Below are 22837 nucleotides of genomic sequence, written 5' to 3' on the forward strand. Positions count from 1 at the left end.
TTCTTCTAAATGCTTAATTTCTTAATAATAATAATAATAATAATAATAATAATAATACCAATACCAATACCAGAGGTAAAGCAGAAGTGAGAAAACCCAGACCAGGGAGCTCTTGCTATCAGCTCCTGAAGGGACCATCAATGGCCTGAAAGGTCTGTTACACCTGTGTACCCTGAGGGAAGGCAGAACAGAAGAAACCCAGGCCCCAGAGACCTTCAGCTGGCCTGAGAGAACTCTATTCTGGTGTTTGTTTGCTGGGTGGGGGTGATTGGTAACATTTGGTTGTTTGTTCCCATGTTTAAAATGTGTAAATCATCTTGGATTCCTTGGCAGAAAGGGGGTCTGGAAATGGGTTAAATAAATAAATATGATTAATTTGGAAGGTTAATACTCTTGTGAGAGGTTCTAACAGCCTGATTGTCTATTTTATTGTATTTTAAATATATTGTAAGCTGGGTCTACTCTAACATTGGCTACTACGTATGAGCTTGAATTCAGACAAACAACCGTGCAACTAGTGCTGTACAACCCAAGAAAGGTTTAGACATATATTTCTTAAACAACACCCCCCTTCCCCAAGGACACATGGCTAATTTGTTTTGAAGTGGAGAGGAATTTCAAAAGCAGTTTACGATATGTCATGGAGGTCTGCTGTGGAGCAACAGAAAAGTTAAGAAGTTGTATTAGGCATGCCCAAGCCCTTGGGTGAACCTACATCAGTCTTTGGATCCCAGCAACTATTTTCAGCCTTGGTAGAATGTGAAGGTACTCTGTTGTAAAATGCTAATACATGAAGGCAAATACTAAAATAATCAGCCATCATAGAAAACAGGAAGGAGTAAGTTAACTTAAGTTAACTTTATTTTTTATTTTGCATCAGTGACACCAGGAGTTACAAAGCCATATGCAGAAAAGCTTGAACATTTTGTTGTGGTGTTATGGAGAAAAGAGTAAGTCGGACAGATCCCCAAGTCCAGACAAGAAAGAATGAAGCATCCAATTTTTCTGTTTCTTTGCAAGGAATTGCAGTCCATCTGATTAGTCATCTAGATGGGTGAAGGTACAGGCCTTAAGGAGTGCTGTCATGGAAAAACAGAAAGAAAGAAAACACTGAGGATCAGTGGATCAAAACAAATAAACTCTATCAATGTTCTGTAAGATGAGAAAAGGCCTAGAATCCATTTTACCCCCTGGAAATTTGCATAGGAGCCTTTGCACTACTAGCAACTCAAGCCTCAGCTAGAATCACTCCTAGAGTTGAACAGGAGAATAGAGAGCAGGAAAATGATTTTGTTGTTGTTGTTGTGACCAGTTATATTTCATATTCACCCCAAATAGGTCAGAGGTATGGGTCCTTGATACTTACCTTGTGGCATCACTTAAAATACCCTTTAAACTAAGATGTAGAAAGAAGGATGTAGAAGTATATAACCGTTTGCTTTACACTGTAAGAGAATCATGTCTAGACCCAATTTATGCCTATGAAGCGGACTGTTGCCTGTGTTCTCTCTGTGTGATTGGTACCTGAAGGTGAGCACTTCTTGAGTCCATCAACAGAATCCAGGTATTTCTGGCCAAGATAGCTCTTGTGGGTCGTTCCTACTGGAACAGCTAAGCACAGGGTGCCATCTTTGAACAAACTATCTTTGGCTTCCGATTGGAACAACTGGAATTCATCTTTTCGTGATCCAGTTCTTCCGAACAACCTCTGCAATAAATGAACAAAAACAGAATTCAGTTAGCTATCAGTTACGTTTACCTACCTCTTTGTAAAAAGATTGTAGTGGCCACATCCCATTCAACTTCTATGTCAATAGTTTCACTACTGTACTCTTTTCACTGACCATTTCTTAATGATTTAACTACCCCAACTCTTCCCTTGTTCGCTTTTGTGTGCCGTTTTCGCCAGGAATTTTGTTGTTGTTAGGTTACTTTAGGTACGTCTTCTTGAGCTGATGTAATATTTTAAAAAATTATATACTATTTTAAAAAATAATTTATCCTGTCATTCTATTAAACATATCAACATCCATTTAATTTAGCATGATCCGGGGCGTCCCTAGTTCAAGTCTCACCTGTTGTGCAAGCAGTACATCCCAGACATCACTTGCTCTTTCAGGACGTGTTACTACTCCATGAGTGGGAACTGTGGCCAGACCGCATCTTAGGAATTCAGAAACTGTGCGACGTTCACCACTGGTACTCAGCAGCACAAAATCATCAGGCCCATAGTCACCTATCCAAGCAGGTTTGTTGGGCCCTGCAAAAAAGAACATACAAGATTATAAGGCTTTTGACAAGAAGAAGAAATCACTCTATTCCTATTCTTGTATTCTCCACATGAGCGCTAACGCACAGAGGAGGGAGTAGGACCATGGCTGCTGGCCCCATCCCTGACATCGCAAGCCCCATGGACCATGCACCACACATTGGCATGAACGCTGCACCTATTTCTGTGTTCATGCAAGAGGGAACCCTGATTACCCAGTGTTCTGGCTGATGCAGGGGGCATCATCAGCACGGCGTTGCTATGAACACTGGAAGGGTGGCTGGGGACCTTGCTACATTCTGTGTAGTTTGGTGTGCTATCATTTCCTTCTCAGCCTGGCAGCTAGCAGAACAGTGCATCCTGGAGAAGCTAGTTGACATTACAGCCAAGTATACGTAAATGATCTACTGGCATGACATGACCATTCAATTGTTCTGTATCTGTCATTTGTGTTTTGACTTCTGCTTTCTAATTCTGCTTGCTTTTAAATCACAGTTCTTTTACATTATAGCCCTTTGTAATAGAGTAGACTTGAGCACCATTTTCTTGGTGGAAAGGCAAGGTATAAATTCGATGGATGGATAGATAGACTGACTATGAACACCAAAACTTCTGACAGTGGTTTTCAGACTGATATTTCCCAGCAGCCCTCCACCAGACAATGACAACCGTTAAAGGGATCTGTGGTGCTAGGCTGTATTTTGATGGTGGCTGGGCGCCTGGGCATGTTGAGACTAGCAATACTAATGTTGAGACTAACAATAATACAGAGCCTAGCAGCAAAACAAATTCCTACAAATGCATGCTCCCATGTTCTAGTGTAGCTCAGCCAGTAGCTAAGCCTAAGTAACTAAGCCTACAACTGAAGCAACCTCATCACGCTTCCCTCTCAATCTTCTGTTGTTTCCCCAGTGTCTCATTTTAGATTGTAATCTCAGGGCACTGCCCTGTCCTCTTTCTTGTACTCTGTAAAGTACCATGCACGCTGCTGGCATTACATAAATTAAATACATAAATAACATAACTTACCTTCTGTGTTATCTGAGACTGTGGTATGTTTAACAAAGGTTACATCTCCCGACTCAATCAAACACCTAGAAAATACAACAAAAAGGATGGGCTATGCAGCACTCATTAGTTTCTGGTCTGTACGAGACTGTAAATTCTTTATTTTCCTTCTCGTACTTCAGTTATGTTGAAATTGATTCAAAATATGCAAAGACAGGTGAAAGACAGAAGTACTCCTTTCACTTGTAACTTGTATGATTCAGCGATCATGGGCCAGTTTGCACGTCACAATAAACTGTACTGAAAATAAGCCCTGGTGGGTGAGTTGTTCAATCGCTAACCCATGTTACTCCCAACAGATGGTCAGGTGCTCTGTGGCTTGCCGTGGCTTGTTTCTCCCTTCACACACTATGCTGAGGAAACCACACCAGATTTGAACGTCATGACAAGACACCCTGAAACAAATAAGGATGACAATCTACCATGAGTTGTCGTATCATGCGAACCAGGTCACTATTTTAATTTAATGAGAGGTATAAACATCTGTGAGCAGCGGTTCAATTCTATATTGTTGATATTACTGTGATATGCTGGTGACTGCTTTCCAAATGCCAGCCTGAACACATATTTTAATAGCAATGTGGGAAGTACAGACTAGCAGTGAAGTGCATATTATTTCATAGAATCATAATAATAGGGCTGGAAGATGGCCTACAAGACCATCGAGTCCAACCCCCTGCTCAATGCAGGAATTCAAGTCAGCATCCCTGACAGATGGCTGTCCAGCCTCATCTTGAATGCCTCCAGTGTGGGAGAGCCCACGACCTCCCTAGGTCATTGGTTCCATTGTCGTATTGCTCTAACAGTCAGGAAGTTTCTCCTGATGCTCAGCCAGAATCTGGCTTCCTGTAACTTGAGCCCATTATTCCGTGTCCTGCATTCTGGGATGATCGAGAAGAGATCCTGGCCTTCCTCTCTGTGACAACCTTTCAAGTACTTGAAGAGCGCTATCATATCTCCCCTCAGTCTTCTCTTCTCAAGGCTAAACATGCCCAGTTCTTTCAGTCTCTCTTCATAGGGCTTTGTTTCCAGTCCCCTGATCATCTTTGTTGCCCTCCTCTGAACCCTCTCCAGCTTGTCTGCATCCTTCTTACAGTGCAGTGCCCAGAACTGGACACAGTACTCCAGATGAGGCCTAACCAGTGCTGAGTAGAGGGGAACTAGTACTTCCCGGGATTTGGAAGCTATGCTTCTATTAATGCAGCCCAAAAGAGCATTTGCCTTTTTTGCAGCCACATCACATTGTTGGCTCATATTCAGCTTGTGATCGACAACAATTCCAAGATCCTTCTCACTCGTAGTGTTGTTGAGCCATGTATCCCCCATCTTGTAACTGTGCATTTGGTTTCTTTTTTCTAGGTGCAGAACTTGGCATTTATCCCTGTTCAATGTCATTCTGTTGTCTTCTGCCCAGCGCTCCAGTCTATCAAGATCACTTTGAATTTTGTTTCTGTCTTCCAGGGTATTAGCTATCCCTCCCAATTTTGTGTCATCTGCAAATCTGATCAGCATTCTCTGCACCTCCTCCTCCAAGTCATTAATCAAAATGTTAAAGAGCACTGGGCCCAGGACTGGGCCCTGCAGTACCCCGCTCATTACCTCTCCCAGTTTGAGAAGGTCCCATTGATAAGCACTCTTTGAGTCTGATTCTGTAGCCAACTGTGGATCCAGCTGATCTTTGTTTCATCTAGCCCACTTTGAGCTAGTTTGCTCATCAGGATATCATGGGGCACATTGTTGAAAGCTTTGCTGAAGTCGAGGTATATTATGTCCACAGCATTCCCACAGTCCACAAGGGAGGTTACTTGATCAAAAAATGAGATCAGATTCGTCTGGCAGGACTTGTTCTTGACAAATCCATGTTGGCTTCAAGTAATCACTGTGTTGTTTTCAAGGTGCTTACAGATGGATCACTTTATAATCTGCTCCAGAATTTCCCCAGGGATTGATGTCAGACTGACTGCTCTGTAGTTCCCAGGTTCCTCCTTTTTACCCTTTTTGAAGATAGGGACAACATGAGCCCTCCTCAAGTCATCTGGCACTTCACCCATCCTCCATGATTTCTCAAAGATAATAGCCAGTGGCTCTGAGAGTTCTTCTGCCAGTTCCTTTATTAGTCTAGGGTGCAGTTCATCCGGCCCTGGAGATTTGAACTCATTCAAAGTAATTAGGTGTTCCTTGACCATATGCCTATCGATCTTAAGCTGCAATCCTGCCCCTTCAGCCTGTACTTCGCCTTTGCCAGGGGCTCATAGACCCTCTTTCGGGAGAAGACTGAGCCAAAGTAGGAATTGAGCACTTCTGCCTTTTCATTGTCAGCTGTTATCATTTTGCCATCCTTATTTAATAGTTGAACAACCATTTCTTTCCTCTGCCTTTTACTACGCACATATCTGAAGAAAGCCTTTTTGTTGCTTTTAGCATCCCTCGCTAATGTCAGCTCGTTCTCAGCTTTAGCCATCCCTGCAATTCTGTGCTACCTGCCTGTACTCTTCCTTTGTTGCTTGGCCTTCTGTCCACTTCCTATATGTGTCCTTTTTTGTTTTCAGGTAATCTCTAAGCTTTTTGTGAAGCCACATTGGCTTTTTTTGTTGTCTTCCACCTTTTTTTCTTGTTGGAATTGTTTGTAATTGTGCCTTGAGAATTTCCTTTTGTAAAAGCTCCCACCCATCTTGGACTCCTTTTCTCGTTAGCGTCGCTTGCCATGGGACCTTACTGATCATTGTTCTGAGTTTATTAAAATCAGCTTTCCTAAAATCCAGGGTACGCGTTTGGCTACACTCGGCTTTTTCTTCCTTTAGAACCAAGAACTCAAGTATGACATGGTCACTTTCTCCCAGAGTTCCTGTAACTGCTACTTTATCCACTAGGTGGATTTAAGCCACTAGGTGGAGTAGGGACTGCATTTGAAACAGGATCCCATCCATGTGGTTGCATGGAAAGGTTTGCTCACTGGTTTTGTGTTTTGGCCAAACTAACTGAAGTACTGAGCTGCGGTTAGCTGTGTTTGTCCCTGTTGTGGAATCATTCCCCAAACCAGCAATCGCTTGTGACCCTCAGGGCCAGAAAGGTTTTTATACCCCTGCACTAAAGGACATTGAACATTTCTTGTGAAAGAGCAAGTAGCCGTGGAAGCTGGTGGCTCCAATGTCAGTGGAATGGGTTTCAGTCAGAACTCTAAAGGAGCTAACCAGGGGTAAAGTTTGTGAACTTTAAACCTTGTGAAAGTTTAAAGTTCACAAAATGAAATGGGAGCATTGAAAGACAGCTGTGCTAATGTCACAGATGATGGCTTGTCATTAAACTGATGGTTTGTCATTATATGCAAACAGCCCCTGAATGATGGGAAAAGATTCACACTCTTTTGCAATATATTCTGCTTCAATTTGTTGAGAATCATATTGATCGATTGATTGATATTTATCAAAATATTTATAGATCACATTTTATCCATATGGCCTCAAGGCAGTGTACAATGCATATATTAAAACCATTTAGAACACAGCAAAGATTAAAAACAGAATACTAAAAACCTCCAAAATAATAAAACCAGGTGTTAGCCCTTTAAAACCCAGAACCGCTGAGAAGAACAGGAATGTCCTTATACCCACCAGAAGCTAAACATATTGGGAGGGGCTTATCTAACCTCCCTAGGGAGTTCCAAAATTGAGATGCTGTCACAAAAAAGTCCCTGTCCCAGGTTCCTACCAACCTATTCTCTTTCAGTCGTGGGACATGTAACACATCCTTGGATGAAGATCATAAGCAGGTTCATATGAGAGGAGTCAGTCTTTCAGATATCCTGGCCTGAAGCCATTTAGGGCTTTATAAGTAAGAAACAGAACTTTGAATTGGGCCTGGAAACAGAACCAGTGCAAGTGATGTAGGACCAGTATAATATGGTCTATAAAGTGCACACCAGAAAGCATTCTGGCTGCAACATTTTGCACCAGCAGCAGTTTCCAAATACTCTTCAAGGGGAAACCCACTTGGAACATGTTGAAGTAGCTGGGCAAGGAGTGACTAAGGCATGTGTCACTGTGGCCACATCTGTCTTCTTTGGGAAGGGGCACAACTGGCACACCAGCTGAACCTGGGCAAAGGCACTCCTGGCCATGGCCACCATCGAGGAAAAGAGTGAGAACGAGGAACACTTCCAAGCTGCATACCTGTACCTTCAAAGGGCACGCAACCCAGAACAGGTTGACCTCCCAATCCCAGATCAAACTGTCTATTATGTACTGGTTATCAAGATCTCTGTCTTGCAAAAGCTTAGCCTCATCCTGTAAGCCCACATCCAATCCATTATGCAATCCAGGCAACAGTTCAGGATTTCCTCAGCCTCCTTGGCATCACTTGAAAAGGAGAAGTACAGCTAGGTATCATCAGCATAATGATGAGACCCAACCCCATGATCTCTCTCATGGACTTCACATAGACGTTAAAGAGCAAATGTGATCAAACCCCACAGGCCAATGGCCAAAGGGCCAAGCAATAATCCCTCAACACCACCTTCTGGGAACATTATGCCAGATAGGATTGGAGCCAATGCAAAGGGCTCCCTCATGTCCCATATTAGCCAAATGCCCAAGAAAATGCCATGGTCGATGGTATCAAATACTGCTTAGAGGTCCAGAACTCCCCCTGTCCAGTTCCTAGTGTAGGTCATCCACCAAGGTGACAGAGGCTGCTTCAGTCCCCAAACCAGGCCTGAACCCAGACTGGAAAGGATTCAAATAATCAGTTTTATCCAAGAAAACCTGGAGCTGTGGTGCCATCACACACAGAGACACTGGCATTAGGACTTTATTCAAAAGAGGAAGACTGGAGACTGACTGATCATTATCCAGCATGATGAGATAGAGTGATGGCTTCTTCAATGATGGCCTCACAACCACCTTTTTTAGGGAAGTGGGAATGGAGCCTTCCCTCATACAAGCATTTACAACTTCCACAGCCCAGTTGGCCAGTCCCTCTCTGGCAGCATTTATCAGCCAGGATGATGGACACAGGGCCAATAGGCAGGTAGCAGGCTGGTTTCACCCCTCCCAATAACGTGTCCATGTCTTCAGATCCATGTTGGATCAGTTTACAGGAATGTATTACTGTTTGTTTGTTTATTGCATTTATATCCTGCCTTTTTTCCTCTTACAAGGAACTCAAGGTGGCTTACATTATCCTCCTCTCCATTTTATCCTCACAACAACAACCCTGTGAAGTAGTTGGGCTGAGAATCTTTGACTGGCCCAAAGTCACCCAGTGAGCTTCCATGGCCAAGTGGGGACTAGAAGCCGGATCTCCTGGCTCCCAGTCCAACACTGTTACCACTACACCACACTGGCTCTCTATATGTTTAGCTTTCCTACTCTCCATACAATGTTGTAATACTTAGGGCCAATTTATATTACCATTCCAGTCCACAGCCATTGTGGTTTTTATTCATCCTGTGCTGAATTGCAGCTGTGTTGCCACAAGCCAAGTCAGTTGTGTGACCAGAGGCATGACATACTGGAGTCAGCAGCACAGATTATTTCACCCTCTCCATCCCAAATGCTCAAAAAGCTGCAGTCATCATGGTCAAGCAGGCAGGGCCAGCCTGAGGCATTTTGGGGCATGAGGCAGAAAATCTAGATGGCCCCCTGACATAGACACACACATACTCAAAACACCAGTGGAAGCTTTCCTTTTGGAGTGAATACATAGAAGCTTTGGCTTGGGGAAATTTATATCGGGACCACAATGTGAGGGGAAAGTGTGGCCCCCCCTCCACAGTCGCCACAATTCTGATTCTGATCTCCCCCCTTGCACTGCTGCTTATTTACATTTTAAGAACTAGATGTGTTAATTGCAATTGTGCTATTAACTGGGGCTGTGCACCGACCCTCCGCTTCGGATACTGATTCAGACCTTCCAAATCAGCCCCGCTTTGCTTTGGATCAGTTCGGACCCCATCCACTTTGACTTGGATCTGAATCTGAAGCGAGATTCGAATATCCAAATCACTCGTTTTGGGCGTTTTCCCATTGTCTTGCATTGGAAAACACAAAAGGCCGTAACTGTTTCAGTTTTCATAATAAGTACAGTAGGGAGGGCGGAGAAATCCACCATAGACTCCAGTGAGGCCGGATTCTTTAGAATCCAGTCCCCCAGAGTCCGTGGCAGAATGGACTGCTCCCCCCACACCACCCTGCGAAGCCCGGTCAGGATGGACCCTACCTGGTGCCGGCCAGTCCGGGTCCGTCATCTTTGCTCCGCAGCCATCTGCTGCCGGGCTGCGGATGCAAATGGCATCCGGCTTAGCAGACGCCACTTGCGTCCCTGCCCTTATGTAAATATTTACGTTTCATACACCCCAGTTTCATACACCCCTAAAATACAGGAAATTTGGGGGCTCTCAGCCCCCATGGAGGGGATCCTACCTGCCACATGTCAGACAGTTTGGCTTAGTAGCTTTTGCGGTAGGCGCAGGTGAAATTTGATTTTTTCAAGGAAAACTCTTGAGGCAAAGAGCTATAACTTTTCACAGGCTGTACAGAGATGCATGAAATTTGGAGACCCCTCTGGCCCCATAGAGGGGATGTTGTTGTTCAGTCATTCAGTCCCACCTGCCAAATTTCAGACAGTTTGGCACAATAGTTTTTGTGCTAGGTGCAGGTAAAGTGTGTTTTTCTCATTAACTCAAACCAAACTCAGAAGAGATAATAATCAGAGAAGTTAGGTGTTGAAGCAGAGGAGGTCACTCTCCCTAATCTCTGCTGTAGGTTTCTTTGAAATGCAAATAACCCCTCTCCCCTAGTTGTTGTTGTTGTTCAGTCGTTCAGTCGTGTCCGACTCTTCGTGACCCCATGGACCATAGCACGCCAGGCCTTCCTGTCCTGCGCTCTCTCCCGGAGCGTGCTCAAGTTCATATTCATTGCATCCGTGATGCTATCTAGCCATCTCATCCTCTGCCGTCCCCTTCTCCTTTTGCCTTCAGTCTTTCCCAGCATCAGGGTCTTTTCCAGGGAGTTTTCTCTTCGCATTAGGTGGCCAAAATATTGGAGCTTCAGCTTCATTATCTGTCCTTCCAATGAGCACTCCCCTAGTACTACTTTTCTATTCAGCTCCACAGTGGATGACCTCAGGCTCTCTTTGGCAGAATTTGGAATGCACGTTACCTGGGAAAACACTGGCAGGCAGGCTGGCAGAGTCAGTTTTGTAGTAATGTCCTTTTTTTTTAGCCCACACAAAATGAATATTTTATATTTATTTTATATTTTAATAATAAAAATTAGCCATGCCACACCTGCCAAAGTTCAGATAGTTTTTAATTAAAGAAATGATGCAAGTGAACTGAAGGGACTGAGAGCGTAGCAAAGTGCACATCATTATCCAGTTTATATTTATATATGCAGCTGGTGATCTGGTTGGGCACTGGAAACCTCCACCGTGTGGACCCATACTTCCCCCACCCCATCTCCTCCATGGTGGCCTGCCTAAGCCTCTTGGGAGTGAGAGATGGAGAGCTTGCAGGAGTTCCAGCACTACCAGCCTTCTGCTTGCCCCTGCCACCTACCTGCTGGGATGTGGGGGCCTCTTCCTTGAGCAAGACCGACTAGTACTGCCTCCTTAAGTGCGGAAGCAGGCTGCTGGTGGTATAGTGCCCTGGCTGTTTCCCCCTGCTCAGAGACACCTTGGAGTGGCAGCAGACAGCACTAGGATCCGCTCCCACCTCAAAGAGGTCCCACACGATGCTGCCCTGATGTTTCTGTGCAGACAGAGACTGCCTGCCTTGAGTCTCGGGGGTCACCACAAGAGCAAGGGTGAACAATGAAAGAGGGGTCGGGTGCTGGAGCCTCTGCCTGCTGCTCATCCTCCCCCACACTCTGGAGGATCTCCTCCTCTTCATCCTCCACCACGCTGAGGACATCAGACACCTCTGACATAATTGGAATGTTCAATGAAATTTAACAGAACCCTATCTACTCCAACACACACACACACACTGAGTATAACGCAGAATACATAAGAGTATATTCGTGGCTTGTGCAAAAGAAAACACCATCGAGTGAGTATATATGGTGTAAGGCACCTGCAGCGACGTGCAAAAAGTAATTAAAGGGACCAGTTGCTGTTTAAGGTACAGTCTTAGCTATATCTGTGAAATCAAATACCAATTGATATGAGGGAAATACATAAATATAATGGCTGGAAAAAAGACGAAAAAGAAACTTAATTACAGAAAAACTGACAGCTCTAACTTGTCATTTAGGCCCTTTGGGGCCATAGAATTTTTATGTATATATCCAGAAGGCTTCCCTCTTAGCCAATGTCTCTGTCAGCACAGTACATTTAAAAGGAATCTGTTGTATATGTTCCAAAGCAAAAAAAAAAATGAATCAGGTAGATGACTTGATTGCATGAAGTGGGGAGCTTCCAAGTTCTGGGTGCATATTTTTCTTTTATATTCAGTAATCCTTAGCCTGAGCAGTCTGGAAGTTTGACCCACATATAACTTAGGGCAAGGACACATGACGTAAATGACATGATCCAAACTGCAATTAGTAACTGACCTTAAAGTGTATTTCTTTTTGTCCACTGGATTGCAGAAGTCCTTGATCTGTCAGAGATTGTGGACAGCACATCCAGTATCCACACTTACAATGGCCGCTGACACTGTGAGCACAGGAAATGGCTGTGAGCAACGCTGGCTGGGGAATGCTGGCAGTTCTAGGACTTTTTTCTGTTAAACATGCATAGGATTGTGCCCTTAGTGTCTAAAGGCTCGCAACTCAATGGCTTCATTTCTTTAAAAAAAAAAAAAAAGGAAAGAAAAGAGGGTGCCATAAAGATCGCACTATTTTAAAGGTTTGCAATGGAAAAGGGGCCTCTCTAATTACTCCTCGCAGCACGCGCCCCCTGCAAAGTTCCTTTGATTTTCCACTTTCTGCAAGCCTACATTCACTTACCCAGCAGTCCAGTGGACAGTGTGGCTTGGAGGACAAGTTTCATGGTATTTCTTCCCCCCTCTGGAGGCTCTCAGATAGGCGTTGCAGTTGTATCTGTCAGACTGTTTCCAAACATCTGTGAAGGCTTCTGACTCAGCTGCCTTGCCTTTTTATAGAGAGAGTGGACTCTGCAGTGTTAGCAGAAGCAGTGACCCAACAGTGTTTGTTCTTCCTTTTTTCCCAGTAGCTCCTGGTTTCCCCAACCACCCCCTTTTGCAGGAAGAATTTCACTTTGGCACTGAATTCACAAAGTCATGCAAGCAGGCATGAATGGGAACAGCCAAAAATGTTTGCTGGTGAGGAACTAACATCAAGGGGTTGAGTATTTCCACCTACTTCACCCACCACTTTCGATGGGATAAAGCTCCCTGAAGACCAGTGCCGGGGGGGGGGGGGACTGTTTGCTGGAGAGGAACAAACATCAAGGGATTTCCACCTGCCTCACCCCACCCCACCCATTGCCTTGAAGCCTGAAAAAACCTGCTCTCTGAAGACCAGGGCTGGAAGGAGGGCCTGCTGGAGAGAGGCTGAGTAATATTAAAACTCTGTGGATATGTGGAGTTTGAAGAAGGACTGGAAATCTCCACCTCCCCAGTTGAGAGATAGGGAAGGAACTATGAGAGGAGATGCAGGTGGGAGCTGGGAGAGAAGGAGGCTGCCACAAGTGAGAGGTGCAATAGCCAACCTGTGCTTTAGGCTAACTGTGGAGAAGCCTCATGTGGAATGCAGATCTATTTATATTTGTTAATATTTTTGTATTTTGCTTTATTCTGTCTCCTGTTTAGTGCTCAGCTGTTGAATTAGTTTAGCTTATTTGTAATGTCTTACTGAATATTATATATATTGATATTCCTACTATGTATCTGTGATTATGGTGATTTGTAATTGTTTCTACTGTATTCTTTGAATACCATTATATTTTTTGCTGTTTGATGTCCTGTAAGGTATATTTATTTTTGTTCATTTGTTATGTTGTGAGCTGCTGTTTTGCCAAGAGGCAAAGGTTCTTTTAGGATTCAGAAGCAATAAACACACAAGTGGATAGAAGTTAAGGATTTTATTAAAGAGCAGGCAAAATGATACAGAGAAACACAAGATACTGACACTGAGCAAGATAGGTTACTTCCCTATTCAGTTGTTGGACACTGCAGGTGAACGACAATGGAGAGACCCCAGTCAAATGGCCGGCACACAGCATGCCCATGGTCCAGGTCTGCATCACTGTGGGCACCTCTCTAGTGACTTTTATACCTGAGTTCTCCTGTTGCTATTTGCAGGTTTGAGGAGCACCCTAATTAATCACACCTGGGATGATGGTCAGATTCTGAGGTCTCATGATGTTCATACATTCTTGTACCACCCAAAAGATAAGCTAAAGTAAGTGGATAGTGGCCAACCTAATTGATTCAAGGTTGTATGCTCCCAAGCAGACAACTGATCTTGGAAAGTAAAGCCCCCAGCCTAGAGGCTTGAAAGCTCTTAAGGGCACAGGGGCGGCAGGTTTTTAAGGTTCTCCAGGAGATTCAGCTATGCAAGGAACAATTGTGGCACACACTCTCCTATCTCCTCAAAATATAATGGTCTTCTGATGCATTTCCTGTACAACTGCTTTGGGCACTATTTTGTGGAAAAGCAGCATACAAATAAAAGATGAAGAAGGGTTTAAAAGGTTTCAAATGGGAAATCCCATGTCATTTTAATGCCTACTTTACCTAAGAGACTGTTAAATTGACAGGAACACATTCCTCACATATTCCACCTTCATTCCGCATTGTTGCAAAGGTGAACTACAGAATAGCCTGCTGGAGCTGACTCTGAAATTTGGCAACAATCCTACTTTGTTTAAAATGAATGTATGTGCTGCCATCTAGGTTTATAAGAACAGGATTGTAGCCTAAATCCTATACCCACTACTGACTGCAGAAGCCAAACAGGCATCAGTCAGGGATGCTGTAGTTCCATCCTGCATTGCATCGAGCTTGCATTGAGCAAGGTGTTGGACTAGACCCGAGATCTTCAACATAGTGCCCATGGGCACCAATGTGCCCGCAGACCTCTCTTGGTGCTGGCCAGGCTCCCTGCCCCTAAAAAAAAGAGATTTTTTTAAATTAAAAAAGAACACATTTTAACGGGCATCACCACTTTGCCTTCTGTGAAATGGGTATTTTGTTGTGCTTTGTGGAGACAAATATGTGATTTGGCATTTGGGCACAGACTCCACCTCTGTCTTATATTCAGTTCCTTGGCCAAGTTACTTTTCTTTTAACCTCATCACTTTGCCTTCTGGGAAATGGGTGTTTTGCGACTGGTCACATCCACTATGACAGCCATTTTGTGAATAGGCAAGCCCTTCCCACAGGAGCCTACCAGCACAAAAAGCTTAGGGACTCCTGGAATGGATCACCTCCAAGGTCCCTTCACTCTAGGGTTCTAGTTTTTTTCCCATCGTTCTCCCTCCCTCTCTCTTTGTTAGAGCAGTAATATTCTCCTTAATCTACCATTATAATAAGCAACTGGAAGGTGGTGTATGTAACGGCAAACGAACATGGAGAAACAGGTGGAACTTGCTGCTATAGCAGATTGCCTAGAAACCTGATTAGACTGTGAACTAAAAATACCTTAGGGCCTGAAGAAAAGGGCACAAGGCTTTGAAAACACTGGAATGAAAAGTCCGTCACACCTCTGGATTTGATTCAAATGAGAAACCAACGCACAAACAACCATGAGACTAAGGGCCGATCTACATTGCGCCCGCCATTGCGATGAATTTGGTGTCCCATCGGGTTAAACGCTCTCGCATTAAAACGTGATTATTCACACTCACCCATTTTCCCCGTTGCAGTGCCTCATCGAATGCGTGAGCTTGGTTCACACTTGAGCGCTGTGCTGTTTTCCTGCTGTTTTCCTGCGCGCGCTTGTCTGATCTCGGATGCTAAGTGAGGTCGGCCCCGGTCAGTAGTTGGATGGGCGACCGCCTGGGAATCAGGCTTCCTGCATTGAGCAGGGAGTTGTTCTATCCCTTCAAATGAGACTAAGTTTTACCCCCTCCTATCCCCCACTCAGGATTTTTTTTTTAAAATTAAGGCGTTATCCTCGCAGTATCGGGGCTTCTCCACCATGTTTTTTTCCTAATTGAAGCATGATCTTAGAAGATCATGCCTGAATTAGACAAAAAAAAAACATCGTGCCCACTGACAAGACTCCTGGATCTGCTCCTCCTCTTCACCTTTGTAACCTGCTTCTTCTCCTGCCTCTCACTCTGGCCCAGACAACAGTGGTGTGTGAAGCAGGAGCAGTAGATGCCACTGCCTGCATGCTCAGTAGCCCTCTTTCTGGCAAGCAAGCAGGTGGTAGCCATGAGGAAGAGGAGTGGGCAACAGTGCTAGTGAGGAGGTGGATTCACAAAGAGAATGGGGCCTGTTGAGGTTGTCTTGCCCAAGGGCCCTCCAAAGCTCGGAGCCAGCACTGAACAAGATGGCATACACACACCATTTCACCTACAGAAGCTGACTGGCCTGGCCGTTGAACGGGGGGAAGGTCAGTTCTCCAGGAATCAACCTTGGAGTGCAAGCTCCAAACTCTTCCCAGAAAACCTCATATCCTATGGCCATCTAGTTGCTGACTAGCAGCCCTAGGATTGCTCCCTTATAGTTTTAATATATATTTAGATACATTTAGATAACCAGATATCCACATATCAACCTATTTTGCCCATTTTACAGCTGGGGAGACATAGCTTGTAAAATTATTAAGGAAATGGTGTTAACCAGACGGGGCTACAAAACCCTTGGACCTGTTCCCTCTGCTGCAGATTCTCTGTTAAAGGAATGGAGAGTTCAAACAAAAATTACTCAGTTCCTCACAGAGAAGGGAAGGGGGGGTGATGTTGGAAGACAAGAAGCCACACTCTCCAGATCCCCCAGATTCTAAATTGGATTGGGCCTTGAATCTTAAAGGGAACCTCTAGGTTTATGAGAGGACTTTGGCTCTGTCAGCCTTGCAGCTGAGCAGACTCTCCCTAAGAGTTTAGTATTACATGGGCTAAATCAGTCCCCTGATGGGTTTAACCAGTCTTCTGACAAGTCCTCTGACAAGTTTAACCAGTTAGAGGAACTAATGTTAAGGGAAATCTCAGAGTTGGCCTCAAGCAGGGGAAAAGTAAAGGAGAAAGAGTCCCCAGTTCAGCTGTACATGATAAATGAAGAAGGTACCCCAATTGTAGGGTATCTTGTTACGCTAACTGAGGAGATTGAACACATAAAATCTTACCTGGCTGAGTTCAATAAACTTCCAACTATTTTGGCAGAAATTTATAAAAATGGTTAGCTAAGATCTGATAAAGAGGCGTTTGGTGACTAATATTAACAGACCTCCTACAAGTGGCATAAATATGCTGAAACAGAAGGTGTGCAGCAAGGATGGTAGCAAAAGGCAGACCACAATTATGAAGAGCAAAAATAAATAAATTTATTTATTTATTTATTACATTTATATCCCGCCCTTTCCCCTTTTTAAGGAACTCAAGGTGATGTAGATAATCCTCTTCATCTCCATTTTAGCCTCACAACAACAACCCTGTGAGGTAGGTTGGGCTGAGAGTCTGTGACTGGCCCAAAGCCAGCTCATTACAAAATAAGAAACTTCTCAAATTACTTGATAATAACCCAAAATTGAAATCCAACCAGAGAATTAAGAAGCCTTCAACGAGAAGGGAAGTAAACCAGAATAATATCAAATCCCACTCTGATATTGCAATGGGGATTTTAACCCAGCCCCCTGCACATACATCAGCTCAGATGCAGGGGATCCATGGGCTTACGTCTTGTCAGAAACTAAAACACCTCAGAAGACGACTGTAAGAGAGTGTACCTGGATATTAGTCCTGAACTGACAAAAAATAGTTTTATCAAACTACTCCAAGCCAGCAGAGCTCTTGCAAAATGAGCAAAAATTACATCTCCTGAAACTCCTGGAAATGGCTCTCCTGGGTTTCCTTTCAACAGAGGACTTGGTATGGGTAGAGTACTTATGCTTCAATGGCTCTCGTGCTCATGCAGTGGTTCCATTCTGCAAGTGGAGTTCTGCCAAGATGGTGTATGAATGTAGGGATCTATCACACAAGAGTGGTATATCAGTCTCTAGATTATTTGAGAATTGGGTTTCTCCTCTCCCTCTGGGCACCCATCTGGTAGTACATACAAAAAAGCACTCGAGTTGAGGAAGTGCTTAACCATAAAAATCTAATTATCTTGATAGTGTTGGGGATAAATCTTCCATTTGTAAAGATTTGGGCAACCCAGAATTAATGGAGCCTCAATGTCTTGTTGCCCTCAGACAACAGCTAACATCATACAAGGGGGATGAATTTTTTGACGTTGAGGAGCGGAAACTGTTAGAGTCCTCCTGCGCTCTGCACAAAATGAAATTGTTAATAGACTCGATCTCCTAAAATCGCACTTGACAAGTATGAAGTTCAGGCAAAGAGGTCCATGTGGACAAAGGGAGGCCTGCTGGACCCCTGAGAGTTCTGCAATAGCCCATCAAGTAAACTACATTGGAACATGGGAGTGCACTGAGCCGGGATCTCTGGATGAGAAGATATGCCCTCCATAGCACCAGGTTGGTGCAGAAATAAATCCACTCTTATGCAGACTTGATCCCAAATGTACCCTCAAAGATCTTGTTCCCCACCAGTTACCGTAAAAACAGCAACTATGACATTGTTGACCTGTCATCATCAATACACCTGTATGCCAGTTCATGGGAAAAACCCAAACGTGAAAAAAACTTATAATAATGCCTCTGCCACTAACATGGCATCTACATTCCTAAGAGCTTCTGCGTCTCTGGAAAACATGCAAAATCAACCACTGGCACAACATATTTCTTCCCAAACTTCCTAAGTTTGAGAAATGGTCCTACAATATCAATTTCCCTATTAAGGGCATTGGCTGTAAAGGAGCTTTGATCTTCTCAGCTCCCTTCGCAATCTTTTGACTCACATCACAGGACTTACAGTACTCAGTAATCTCTTTAGCAATATGTTAGACCAATAGCAATTGGCAGCCAAACATTTACACGTTTTACCAGTTCCCATATGCCCAGCTTGGTACATGTTGAGCTAATTTTAACAACTGTTGTCTGTATGACTGTGGGACAATCAGCTGTTTTTCAGCCTCACAACTCTCCCCTCTATTTTTTGGCAACCATTTCCTATATAACAGACCATTCTCCCAAAGGATTTGTACTTTTTGGTCTTCACTAAATGAGGATTCCTGTGCTTGTGCTCTCAATAGTTCCAAATTCTTATAACTCCTGACAGCGTTTTAGAATTCACTGTCAACTTGAGCTGGACTATTTGAAACAACTAAATCCAAGTATCAATTCCTGGCATTTCACCTTGGTTGCTAGGCCACAGCTCCACTGACAAGTCTGTCTTTCACACTGTCACCAACTCCCTTTTTCTCTGTTAACACAGAACACTCTTCTTCACTCCTTTTTGGGACCTGGTAACAATGTATATTTGCCTCTCATGAGACATAATAACTTTCCCCAAAATAAATGGTTCACATTGCTCAGAATTAACCCCTACTTCAAATTCTCCCTCAGAATCTCTCCAGGCTACTCTACTCTTACTTTTGCCAAAGGTTTTTGAACAGGTTCCCTCTTATACCTTTAATTTTAATGGTTTTCTGAGGTAAAATATTCACAGGATTAACTAGATCTAAATGTATTAAGGAAATTTCAGCACCAGTGTTAAGTACAGCTATATATTCATTTCCATTTATGGTCACTTTCTCCCTGAAAGTGTCATCAAATTCATCTACTTGATTCCACTTCAGCATATAACAAAGTGAAACCTCAGCTTGCTCTGTTTCTGCGTTCCTCTGTATTTAAACACACCTGACTGAGGTGGATTTTTCTTTCTTCTCACCCAGTCTTGGACAATTTTGTAACACTATTGTACTCTCTTTCCTGTCACCTCCTGTGACTACAAGAGTCTCTGTCTCTTTATTATTCAGTGGGTTATGATTAAATAAAAACCCTTTATCCAGATCCCTTTATTTCAGATCCGACAGCTCTACCACCACTTGTGATGTTCCTTCCGGGGTTATACCTTTTCCAGCTTCCACCTGTTGAAACTGAAAACCCCTCAGGACGTCTGCCTCCGCTTTGGTCAGTTGTCATCACTGACACACAAAGCTTCAGCCCTTTTCCTCCGGGTCAAAGGGACACCCAATATGATTAATTGGTTTCTTCTACCCAATACAGGGGACGTAACAAGGAAACAGGTTGTTTTTAAAACAATCCGGTAGCATAATAAAACAAACCAACACATGGGATTTTGTATTTATAATAAAACAGATAACGTTTATTGAACACAAAAAGATACACACACACACACTATTATTAATACATCTATGCTTAGTTCTAACCTTCTTACCTACTCTACCCCATCTAAATCCTGTTCCCCAAATCCCATTCACTAGATGTATACTCCCTCAATCACTAATCCCTATCTGGCCGCTTATCTGTCAGTTCACCTATCTTTAAACCTCTGAAACTCTAACTCACAAGCCCTCCCACCTTTCACTCACTCTCTGACACTCTTTTATGTTGTGCCATGGTTTATTAAATCCAGAATTTGCTTCTTTTAAAATGTTGTAGTTATTTTAACATGGTGTTTTATTCTTTTATCTTTGTTGTTCGCCATACTGAAATCTTTTTGATGTGGAGCAGTATATAAATATTGTAAATAAATAAATAAATAAATAAATAAATAAATAAATTCTATTAACTCTGACTTATCTGGATCACATTTTGCAAATTCCCACACATACATTTATTTTTAACAAGTATATGTTACAGTGGCCTACTACATCTTGTGGTAGTAAATTCCAGAGTTTGACTATGCGCTGTGTGAAGTACTTCCTCTCATCTGTCTGGAATCTCCCACCAATCAGCTTCATGGGATAACCGCGGGTTCTGGTATTATGAGGGAAGGAGAAAAATGTCTCCCTATCCACATTCCCCACACCATGCATAAATTTGTACACCTCTCTCATTTCTCCGCTTACTCGCCTTTTTCCAGGATAAACAATCCCAGCTCATTCATGTGCAACAATGGTATTTACTCTATATATACACACACCCCACCAGTTAATTCCTTATCTGTGAAATGGGAATTCTATTAGCCTACTGTGTGAATTGAGACACCTCCTTACCCCAGGACCAATTCCTATTCCACCAGTAGCCAACATAATGGGTAGAACTGCCACCACTTCCTCTCAGGAAAGGCACATTGAGCTAGGAGAGCTGTGAGCAACCCAACAGATCTTCTGGTAGAAAGAAGTGCTTATTTAAGTACTTCTCCTGTTCCACTATTGCTCGCATAGCATAGACAAATCAGGTAAGACACACAGGGAGTAGAGCTGCAGAGCTTATCCAAACAGCTAAGAACCCATATGACCAATTAGAAAAGAGTTGTTTTAGGATAGGATTCAGGAAAGTAAGAAGAGGGAGCATGTGATGGACTCAGCACAGCATGCTACAAAAAGAAAGCATTCTGGCCATATAGTTGACCATCTGGCAGCTAAGAAGCACAGAGTTGCATCATACTCAAAACTCAAGAGAGCTCCATTAATATCCAGCCTGATGAAGAGTTCTGCTGAAACCCAAATGTTAGCTCACTATTTTGTGACATTTTGGGTGGTCCTAACTTGTAATAAAAGTATTGCCAAAATATGGATTTTGGATCTTTTATTATGGACCAATGCAGCATCCTTTGCTTTTTGTGTAATTTGGCAGTAAGTGGCAATTGCTTTAAGGAATTTTCTCTTCTGCTACAGATGATAAATTAGCTTAGCAAAGCTAAGAATACTGTGTTATTGCCAATTGCTGTTGTTGTGAATGGTCATTATGCTTATGTTGTATAATGTATACATTTAAGCTTTGCCTAAAAATGTCACACACAGTACCTCTTGCATTTCATGGCCTTTGGGCCCCATCATTCCCATTTTTCCCTCTATACCCATGTATGTATTCTGTGTGTGTGCCTCTCCCCAAGCAGGCTCTTATCTCCAATCAGCTGATCGGAAATACATATGAAAATTCTCTCCTCCTCAGCTGATCTGCATGGATCAGCTGAAGAGGAGGGCTGGGAAGGTTTGTGTGTAAATGAATGCTGTCTGTGAGCTTTTTTACATAAGGCTGCCAATTGCTGTATGTACTTTTAGTTTCATCACAGAACTGAGATCCTCTAGGTGGCGATGTGCCATAGTGGAATAGCACAAGTACAGAAGTAGGAAAATACCCTTTCTTTCACTTTCAGAAATAATACCCTATTTTCCCCACTCTAACACGCCCCCCCCCCCCGGAAAGTGCTCTTAAAAAACAGTGGAACTGGAGGATCTATGACATCTTTATGTCATCTAGAGAACCTGTAAACAACCATGAGTAAGGAATTACAAGTGCACAATAAATGCCTTGTATAGAAAAGCTCTGTGTTTCTGTGTGAATGATGTGAGAGAGAGTGGGGTGGCCATGACCATGGCCATGTTGGGCTCTGGCCATGTCCACTGCTGGCATGCAGCTTCCCAGGCAGCTTCCCAGGCCTTGGGTCAAAAAAGGTTCCCAGCATGTGTTTCAAAGTTCATGGATTGCACCTTATAGAATCAGACACTCTGCTTTATTTTTTAAAAAAGTTTAAGTTTTATTTAAACAACAGCTCTCTCTCAAGCTGTGGCTCTCCTTCTGCAGGCCAGAAGCAGTGGGTGTTGCCCTTAACTACTTCCTGGTTGCTCCCAGGAAGCACAACCCTTTCAGGCTGAACCCAGTAGTCCCTTCTCTTCTGAGAAATAAAATAAAATAAAAATAGTAAATAGTAAATAAAATAAGATAAAAAATAAACCAGAACTTTATACATAGTCTTTCAGATGTGTAGGCCTCTTAATAACTCGCCCACTTTGAGTATATCTGGGTTCAGTGATAATATCCTTTGAAAAAATGTTATGCTCCCCTGTAGACCCCGGCTGTCCATTAATTGGACAAAATCTGAATTAATGCCTGTGGGTAGTTTCAAGTTACCCAGACTAATGGGCAATTTTGTTGGTGCTCGGAAGTGATAATTCAATATAATATAATTCAATATAAAGGACTGTTAGACCTGTGTACCATGAGGGAAGGCAGAAGAGGAGAAACCCAGCCCCGGGTGTTCATACCATCAGCTCCTGAAGAAACCTTCAGTCTGCCTGAGAGAACTCTATTCTGGTGTTTGTTTGCGGGGTGGGGGTGATTGGTAACATTTGGTTGCTTGTTTCAGTGTTTAAAATTTGTAAACCACCTTGGGTTCCTTGGAAGAAAGAGGGTCTAGAAATGGATTACATAAGCAAATATTCATTTGGAATGTTTATACTCTTGTCTTCTAATCAAAGGTCTTGAGGCAGCTTACAATACATTTAAAATACAATAAAATTGGCAATCCAGACATTAGAGTCTCTCGCAAGGCAGGGCT

The 22837-nt window shown here is 43.2% G+C and overlaps 1 long non-coding RNA gene across 1 annotated transcript; it reads right to left on the reverse strand.

Annotated features, from left to right (window-relative positions):
- Positions 1-824: 824 nt before the first annotated feature.
- Positions 825-12408, reverse strand: LOC146351259 (uncharacterized). The gene is made up of 6 exons (XR_014789564.1): positions 12286-12408; positions 11890-11992; positions 3299-3363; positions 2076-2260; positions 1525-1708; positions 825-1079 (listed from the first exon to the last, which is right to left on the reverse strand). It is a non-coding gene; the product is annotated as an uncharacterized LOC146351259 (long non-coding RNA).
- Between the last annotated feature and the right edge of the window lie 10429 nt (positions 12409-22837).

Source organism: Heloderma suspectum, chromosome 3 (assembly GCF_057233095.1).
Source record: "Heloderma suspectum isolate Gila_16-S chromosome 3, 16-S_ref, whole genome shotgun sequence".
In the NCBI taxonomy this organism is placed as follows: Eukaryota; Metazoa; Chordata; class Lepidosauria; order Squamata; family Helodermatidae; genus Heloderma; species Heloderma suspectum.